This window comes from Gorilla gorilla, chromosome 1, assembly GCF_029281585.2.
Source record: "Gorilla gorilla gorilla isolate KB3781 chromosome 1, NHGRI_mGorGor1-v2.1_pri, whole genome shotgun sequence".
In the NCBI taxonomy this organism is placed as follows: domain Eukaryota; kingdom Metazoa; phylum Chordata; class Mammalia; order Primates; family Hominidae; genus Gorilla; species Gorilla gorilla.
In genome coordinates, this window is record NC_073224.2 from 74,597,292 (window position 1) to 74,606,902 (window position 9,611).

Here is a 9,611-nt window from a genome sequence, read left to right on the forward strand (position 1 = left end):
GGGAACACAAAGGCTTAGCACTTAATACAGAGCAGGTTAGGCCAGAGGGTAGCATAAAGTCAGGGAGTGTTTTATGATGGAGGCAATAGCTTTTGTTGCATTTTGAGATTAACTTGATATAGAGTAGCAGTGGGGTGGTTCCAGATAAAACTATCAAAAGCACAGACAGAGCATGGGAAATCCAGAGAATACAGGTGGTTCAGTAAGCCATGGCCAGCCCACTGTCAGCTGGCTAATAATTAGGTGCTTCTTTTGACCAGTTTTAGTTAATTTTGTTTAGAGGAGAAGCTAGATGTTACAACAGTGGATAAAGAGGGCTCTCTGATGACAATATGCAATTGTTCTTCTCTATTTTCCCAAGTAAGTCAACTCCTTGGTCCCTGACTCAATCAAACAAAATTCTGATATCTGGTGAACCTACTCTTCTTAGAAAGCCATTTGGATTTTTTTTTTTTTTTTACTGTTACTTAAGCATGTCACTGGGGGATATCACTTCCCACCCTTAGCAGTTTATTAGAGGATCTCACAAGAAGCCCTGTCTGACAATTCACTTCTCTATGACTTGCTAGATTTCATATGTTAGAAAGCCTTAGCAATTGGCTTACCTGAAGGGCCTTACCCTTAAGCCAGTTTCAGGAGTGGTGGAAATATGGAACGCAAAACAGAAATGGCAAGAAATGTGGTTGAGTAGGATGTGGGTGGGAAACCAGATTATAAACACCTTTGAATGCCAGATTAAGGAGTTTGGGCTTGCTCCTGGGGGCAGGGGAGTCCAAAAGAAGATTAAGCCATTGACACATAAACTGAACCATAGAGATAAAGAATTGCTTATCTCAAATTGTTTTAAGGTACAAACTGGTCTCTTCTACTGAATGATGCATACATTTTCTGAGGGCAAAATTCCTGCCTAATATTTTCTTGGTGTCCTCTTTTTTTTCTTTTCTTTTTAAAAATAGAGATAGGGTCTTGCTATGTTGCTCAGGCTGGTCTCAAACTCCTGAACTCAAGCAACTTTCCCATCTTGGCCTCCCAAAGTGACAGGGATTGCAGGCATGAGTCACCATGCCCAGCCACTTGGTGTCCTCTTTGATTCCAGGCACATGTTTGAACAAATAGGAGGTTGTCAAAAATATGTTGATTGGTAGGTTTGAATGGCTACCAAGAGAGGCTGTATAGACCTTCAGAAAGAGATCTTGTGTCTCATATAGAATTAGATCGTTAAGCAGCAGAGAGTAGAGTCTGCATTTTTACCTAGGATCTGAGGCTCCTCTTCAATTCCTCCAGCCTATTCTAAATGGTTGTGTCTCTCAATTTGTCTCCCACTAGGAGGCAGCATCATTCCCTCTGCCCTCAGGACAGGAGCTTTTTAAATAAACATACATAACACATATGTAATTATATGCACATTCCCCCAATATAAACAAGCACGTTAAGTTTTGACCTTGATTGACTAGAAAAAATGTTTCTTGGAGACTTGGTCAATTAGCCTCAACCTAAAGACGGAGGGTTCTGGAACATACGACTCTGACCTCCAACTATCCCTGGAGGAGCTGCCTCCTATACCAATAAAAACTACTTTCTGAGAAGCATCTTCATGCATGATATTAATAGATTGATTTTGCAAGCAGGAATTGGCAAACATGATAGAACCCTATGGTAGGGAAAGAGCATTTGGACGATGTTGGATTGCCTTCCTGTTGAATTTTATGCAACCTTGGGTCCCTAGGGAGTTTCCTCAGAAAGCTGGTTCAGAGTGTGCCGGCTCTTGTGTCCCAGCCTGCTGTTTATTTCATGGTGGCTGCAGTAGAGCAGCATTTATGCTTATGTTAGCAGCTTAAAGCTTCTCGGAAAATTTGGAAAGTAATGCTCCAGCAAATAGCCAAAGTATGCTCTAAGCATGTTTTTCTCAAGGCCTGGGTTTTCCATATTACCTCTGCCAGGAGTGACAGGAAAATCAAGAAAAGCTCTTTAATTTGATCATCATTGTTGATATACTTGTTGTACATTGAGAATCTCAAGTTGTCCTGGGAAAGATTTGTCAATCAATTCAGCAGAACTTCTCAAAACTTGTTACATCAGAGGAGTTCAGGTTATTTCTGTGTCACAAGAGAGTACAGCCAAGGCCAAGAACATGGTCAGCCCCACTCAGACGTACAATTCTGTCAAAACAAAACCTTGGGCTGGCTTCCCACTTAAGCCTTTTAAAGAATAATTTGCTTTGACAGGCGATTGGTGCCAAGGCCAAAATTAGAAACTCCTATATGTGTGGGAGGCAGGGACCATGAAATGTTTTAGGAGAAAATTCAGCTTTTCCTCTTTTGGCCATTGCCAAAAGTCCCCCCAAGGTTTTCAAAGGGAAAGCCAACACCATTCCTTCAACGAACATGTGCTGAGCCTGAAATCTTGACAGGGCTGAGGACTGTCACAGTCTTGGAGTACAGCTTTGTCCATCACACCTGCTGCAAACGGGCTTGCACTCCAGCTAAGAAGCATATGCAAGGTCAATTCTTTCAGCTTTCCATGTAACACATTCATAAGAATAGATAATAAAAATAAAGGAAATATTATTTTTGAGAAGGAAATAAACATGAAAACAAAACAAAGACACCAACCCTGATTTCTAAGAGCTTCCATTACAGCGGAAGAGTCACACATGTATAAGATAAGTTACCATAACAGATAATTGCCACCCTTATAATATAGGTATTTTGTAAATTACTATGAGGTTGCAGAAGAAAGAGTTATTGAGAGGAGCTTAACTCTTTTCCTACAAAGATTTTGTAATACAAATGATGGAGAAAGCCTAGTGGAATCACCTACCAGGAAGATAGTGGCTTAGCTTCAGGCAGATCTTATTCATTTACTCTACAAATATTTATTGAACATCTATCATGTGCTGTTAGGCTATTGGAATCCATCAATGAATCAAAGAGAAGAGGATCCCTGTTGTGACATTCTAGGAAAAAAAAAACTAAAACAAAAACAAAATTGGCAATGACCAATTAAAGCATTTCTTCTTTGATAACAGGTAGAAATTAATTGGTTTTTGGTTGATGGGGATACTAAAAGCTGTAGAACATCATACCTTTTGATCCTGAAGTCTCACTAAATGACCACGTCAAGCAGTATGTTAGAATAATGACCCACCCCAATATCTACATACTGAAGACCACCATGCCGCTTCAAGCTACCAATGAGATGTCTCTGAACATACAGTTGGGAAGAGATGCATATAATAAAACAACCACAGAAACACAAAACCCTGAATCTTAGAACCAAAGCAATATTCAGTAGGTAAGGTGTCAATATTGATAAGAAATGCAGTGTTGCTGGCTGGCTTTCAAAAGAGAGGAAGAAGGTCATAACCCAATGAGTGTGGGCAATAGAAGCTGAAAAATACAACGAAACAGATTCTAACCTAAAGCCTCCACAAGAAATGCCATCCTGGCAACACCTTGATTTGAGCCAGTGAGATCCATGTTGGACTTCCAAACTATAGAACTGTAAGAGAATACATTTAGGTTGTTTCAAGCCACTACATTTGTTACAGCAGCAATAGGAAACTAATACACAAGTGCTCCTCCACATTTCCTAGCCTCCCAATCATGTAGGTGGGGCCATGAGACTTCATAGAATGTGGGTAGACATGATGTGTACCCCATCCAGGCCTGGATTCTGAACCTTCTTGTGCAACCTCCTCATAATCTCTCTCTCTGCTGGTTGGAGAACCAAATGCAGGAACTCAGTGGAGGATTTCAAGGAGGCTTTAGTGAATGGCAGAACCACTGGACACAAGCAGCTTGGGATCCTCAGTTGCCATTTGGAGATCTTTCCATGTCAGCATGTAGAGAAAGACCCAGTTCATTTTTTAGCAACTGGAAGATGATCCATTTTATGGAAGCACCATGAAGTATTCAACAAATTCCTAGTGATAGATTATTTGTATCCATTTGTTACTATAAACAACAGTGTGGTTATATCTATCTAGCTAGCTAGCTATCATCTATATATATCTGTTATCCATATAATGATTTCTTTGTATACTTACAAGCACATTCTTACAAGCGGGATTTCTGGCTAAAGGGTACTTGTATTTCTAAGGCTTTGTACCAGCTGTCCCTCCAGCCTGGACTGTTCTTTTTTTAGATCTTCACAAAGCTAGCTTCTTCTTATCATTCAGGTTTCAACTTAAGTAGTACTTGATACGATATCACCTGCTTTATTTTTACCATAGAACTCATCACTACCCTATCTTTTATCTTTTGATTTACCAGTTCATTTTTCCCTCTCTCCACTAGAATGTAAGCTCCTCTTGAGAGCTCAATAAATGTAATTGTTGGAAACATGAGTAAATGATGAATGAATGAATGAATGAATGAATGTTACATGTAGAAATTAAAAACAAGGCAGCAAAATGTTAACCGTGGTTATAGATGTTTTATTCTTTATGCTTATCTAAATTTTTCAAATTTCTTGACATAAAAATATCTGCTTTTGTATTCAGAAAAAGATCTGAAAAAACCTATATTTTTAAAGCATGGCTGAACCCACACAACAGTTGGGAGAACATAGTGAAAAATATCAAGAACCAAACTTAAATATAGTTTTGGAGAAAAGGAATAATGCAGAATATTGTTTACAGGGTATGTCTGGTTTTTATTTATGTTTTTGGATGGAGATGGTCTCATTTTGTCTATTTAGTGTTTTCTATATTTAGTGTTTGGTTATTTAGTGTTTAAGAATTTATTACAGATCAAGTGTATATACTAATTAATAGCTACATAGTGTTTTTGCTATTTGAATTGCAAATATGCTTAATTTAAAGAAATCTGTTAAAAAAGATAGGAAAGTTATTAGGATAAACCAACAAAGCTGAAGTAAAAATGTTTATAAAATCTATTTTTTTTTTTACATTTTTTGCCTTAATTTCCACCTTAGAAGGACCTTCTATTGGAAACTGGTTGCTCTTTACTTTGCCTTAGACTCATTTCTTTCTCTTTTTTTCTTAATTTTAGAGACAGGGTCATTCTCTGTCCCCCAGGCTGGAGTGTAGTGATGCCATCATAGCTCACTGCATCATCAATGTCCTGGGCTCAAGCAATCCTTCCACCTCAGCTTCTCTAGTAGGTGGGACTACAGGAGCGCATTACCATGCCCAGCTAATTTTTTCAATTTTGTAGAGATAGGCTCTTGCTTTGTTGCCCAGGTTTGTCTTGAACTCCTAGCCTCAAGCGATTCTTCCATCTGGGCTTCCCAAAGTGTTGGGATACAAGCATGAGCCACTTCATGGGACCTGAGACTCATTTCTTGTGTCTGATGAGGCCAGCTCCTCCTCCAAGGTGACGTGCTACAACCAAGGCACTGTAGCCCAAGAGTAACTATTGCTTCACATTGGAACTAGACAGCTGGCTTGTGGTTTCATAGATTTCATAAACATGTTTCAGGCACCGAGGTATCTGTTGCAACTCCAGATGCTAAAGCCAGCAAGGAAGCCAGCTCTATAATGATCAGTTGGAAAGCCAGAATTTGAACTCTGGACCTGATAAACTCCCAGTGTCAGCTTTAGGAGATGAAATACAAATTCCTTGGGAAATCTAAGTAACACATTTTTTTTTCCCCAATATACGTGCCATGGCAGTACAAATTTAACTGAGATAAACTGATGGTCTGGATAGGTTAAAGAAGATAATCACATGAGGTCAATAGCTGGGCTGAAGTAACTCTTGAATTTACCTGCTGTTGCTAAGCCTTGACTGCTGTTATGAGTCCTGATGCATGTAAGTCTCTGGGATATTTCCAACTATTTAAGAAATCTATGGGATGATGCTATAGGCTGAACATTTGTGTCCTCCAAAAATTCATATGTTGAAGCTCTAACCCCCAATGTGACTGTATTTGGAGATAGAGCCTTTACAAAAGCAATTATGGCTAAAGGAAGTGATACGGTTTGACTCTGTGTCCCCACCTCAAATCTCACCTTGAATCGTGTAATCCCCACGTGTCAAGAGTGGGACAAGGTGGAGATAACTGAATCATGGGGGCAGTTTCCCCCATGCTGTTCTCATGATAGTGAGTGCGTTCTCACAGGATCTGATGGTTTTGTTAGCTTCACTCAGCTCTCATTCTCTCGCGTGCCACCATGTGAAGAAGGTGCCTGCCTCCCCCTCAGTTTCTGCCATGACTGTAAGTTTCCTGAGGCCTTTCTAGCCATATGGAACTGTGAGTCAATTAAACCTCTTTCCTTTATAAATTACCCAGTCTTGGGTATTTATTCATAGCAGCGTGAGAATGAACTAATACATCCATAAGGGTAGGGCCCTGATCTGACACAGTTAGTGTCCTTAGAAGGAGAGGAAGAGAGACAGGAAGGTGCTCTCACTTTCTCTCTGTGTGTCTCTGTCTGTCTGTCTGTCTCTTTCTCTCTCTGCTCACCCACACCGAGGAAAAGCCACATGAACACACATGGAGAAGGTGGTCATCCACAGACCGGGAAGAGGACCCTCACCAGAACCTGACCTGGCACCCTGATCTCAGACTTATAGCCTCTAGAACTGTATAAAAATAAATTTGTTTTTTAAGCCACCCAGTATGTGATATATTCTGTTATGGCAGTCCAAGGACATTAAGACAGATAGGGACAGAAAGATGTCTGTTGGGAGTGAAGTCCCACAATAAAGGTTAAAAAGAAAAGTACCCATTCTAGTAAAGAAAATGTGCAGGCATCTTAGCCAGGGTCACCCTTTTTAAGCACAGGTCAGATTATATCACTCCTTAGTTTAGAAACCTTCCAAGATTCCCTGGACCTTACAGGACAAAGTTGAAACTTTTTGCATGGCTAACTTAGCCCTCCCAGCTCTACCAGAGCCTACATTTGAGGGCTCTGCTTCAGCCACCATCATCCTGCCCTGGTTGTGGCATGTCACCCTGGAGTAGAAGCTGGCCACAAAGGACTCAAGAAATGACCCTGGGTCAGAGTAAGAATCAACCAATCAGCGTTTCCAACAGAAAGTCCCTCTAAGGTGGCTTCAGCTTCTCTGCCTCAGAAGTTGGCCACAGCCAATGATAGCAATCTACTCATGGGGCTGTCCCTTCTGTCTTCTCATTGGTCTCACATTGATCCTCTCACTTGGCTCACCATATTCCCCCTGACTGAGGCATTTCTTCTGCTGATCCTTTCAAGGCCACCTGACTTCCTCCGTGAAGCCTATACTGATGCCCATTTCCTCCATTGCTATTCTATTGTTTTTAAGATGCACATTTGTTCACATCCTATCTTCTGTAGCAAACATTGTTGGTGGTCTGCCCAGATCCTCTTGGATTCTTTGTACCATTTCTGTGCACCTTTCCTCATATAAATGTGGGCTTCTGCTTCCAACTGCCTGCCCTTGCTATTCTCTTCAAAAGACTGCTCTAGGGCTTCCCAGAGCAGAGAGCTGAAAATATAATGTCCCCGGGCATCCTTGGCCCAGGACTAGTGCAGAAGTATGAAAGTCCAGTTCCTTCCCCCAAATCAGGACAGACTCTGAGATGCAACTTCCACCCCAGAGTTCCCCCTGGGGAATCAGGCTGCAGCTGCTGTCTTGGGACTTTGCTTGGCTTCCTCCCCTTCCCTGGCCTGCTTTCCTTATTCCCTTATTGGGTTCTGCTGGGAGCCCTTCCTAATTAATCAGTTGCACATGAATGTTGGTCTCAGGGTCTATCTCTGGGAAACTTGACCTAAGACACCATTTCTAAAATTGGAGTTCATCTTCTTATCAATAGCATTTTAAATTTGGTAAATAAGATAATAGCATTCTTAACTGAGTTCTCTTTTTACTATATACCAGCTCCAAACATAGCATTTTTCACGTGAAGATAGTTTACTGTGAATGCATGGGTCTCTCACTTGGCTCTGAGATCTTAAGGCTGTGCTTTGCATTCCTTTATCCTCTCATCTTGACTTCCAAGAATTTCTCTGTAAATGTGTGTTTAATGAACACATTAAACACAGTAGAAAGAAGGAACATGATTTTTCTCCCCCATACTGAAACAGAGGCTGTATCATACAGTTTCTTTCTATCTTAAGATATAATTATTTTAGGCCAGGTGCAGTGGCTCACACCTGTAATCCCAGCACTTTGGGAGGCCGAGGTAGGCGGATCATGAGGTCAGGAGTTCGAGACCAGCCTGGCCAACATGGTGAAACCCTGTCTGTACTAAAGACACAAAAAATTACCCAGGGGTGGTGGCGCATGCCTGTAATCCCAGCTACTTGGGAGGCTGAGGCAGGAGAATCACTTGAACCAGGAGGCGGAGGTTGCAGTGAGCCAAGATCATGCCATTGCACTCCAGCCTGGGCAACAGGACGAGACTCTGTCTCAAAAAAAAAGAAAAAAAAAAAAAAGATTTATGAACTGACCTAGCTATGTGAAGGGAGCAAAAGAGCAACAGCTATTCCAAAGTGAAACTCTGTTGTGTGTGCATGCATTTTAGAGTTGAATAGGAAAAGTACTCCATCAATAATATAAATAAATAATGTTTCAATCTGTGAGAGTGTTATCACATCACTGAAAAGAACTTGTAGGATTTTCATCCAATTTGAAGAATAAGTTTGGAGACAGGCAGCCTTTTCTCAGAGTGAGTGAAACTAAGGGCCAGCAAGAGTGTCCACCAGCCAGGAAGATGTGCCTTGGACAGTGGTTTAACATATGAGCCTGCATAGACAGAGAAGGGACAGATGATCTGGATTGCAGGTATTTGTGTTCAAGCTGCTCTTCACTTCAGCAGTTTTTATATGGTGTCCTCTCTATAGTGTAAGAACATCAGAGATCTATTCACTTAACAGCGGTTTCCTGAGAAATGTTGGGGAGATCCATCTGCTTATGGATAAAAACTAAAATAACTATCATTTATTGATCACTTACTATGTGCCAAGCACTGTGCTCAGCACTTCATATGCATGACTTCATTTACACTTCATAGCCCCACTATGAGGCAGGTACTACTACTGTCCTCATTATACAAATAAGAAAACTGAAGCTTAGAGGGTGTGAGTTTCCTGAAGTTAGCAGGCAAAGGGACAGTATTTAAAATCTAGGGCTGCTCAACTCCATAGTTCCTCCCTAACCTGAAAGAACCTATCTATGCAGTTGAGTAGTTTTTATCACTTTTTAAAATGAGTGAAAGAGAGGATGGGAGGAAGGGAGAAAATCAAATTATTTGAAGGTACCTTGCATTTTTGTCTTGTTACAGACCATGTACAAATCCAAGCCTGCCATAGAAGTTGTTACCCTACATAGAGTCCACGCCTGTTTGTCCAGAGTTTGGGAAAAGTCGGAGCACAACCTAGAATAAATGCGATAATGTATCACATGTATTCTTTTCCCTCTTATTTACATTTCTTCTGACAGAGCCCTGTGCTGCTTGTAGGACAAAGATGAGCTCCAATGCTTAAGTCTCATTATGTGTAACTTAGTAAAAATGTGAAGTTAGAAGCAAAAAACCACATTATAAGTGCATAATGACTGCAACTCTTTAAAGACATGAATATTTGGTGGGAGGAGGAAGAGAAGGAAATAAGTGAAAATGAAAATGGTCCTATTATCACTCATAATGGCATTATGAGTGATTTT

At 40.7% G+C, this 9,611-nt stretch overlaps 1 long non-coding RNA gene across 1 annotated transcript in view; it reads left to right on the forward strand.

Annotated features, from left to right (window-relative positions):
* LOC109029174 (uncharacterized) overlaps window positions 1-9,321 on the forward strand; it is a 124,050-nt gene extending 114,729 nt beyond the window's left edge. The window contains exon 4 of the long non-coding RNA XR_002008230.3: window positions 9,232-9,321. This is a non-coding gene — a long non-coding RNA (uncharacterized lncRNA). The remainder of the gene's footprint in view (window positions 1-9,231) is intronic.
* The last annotated feature ends 290 nt before the right edge of the window (window positions 9,322-9,611 follow it).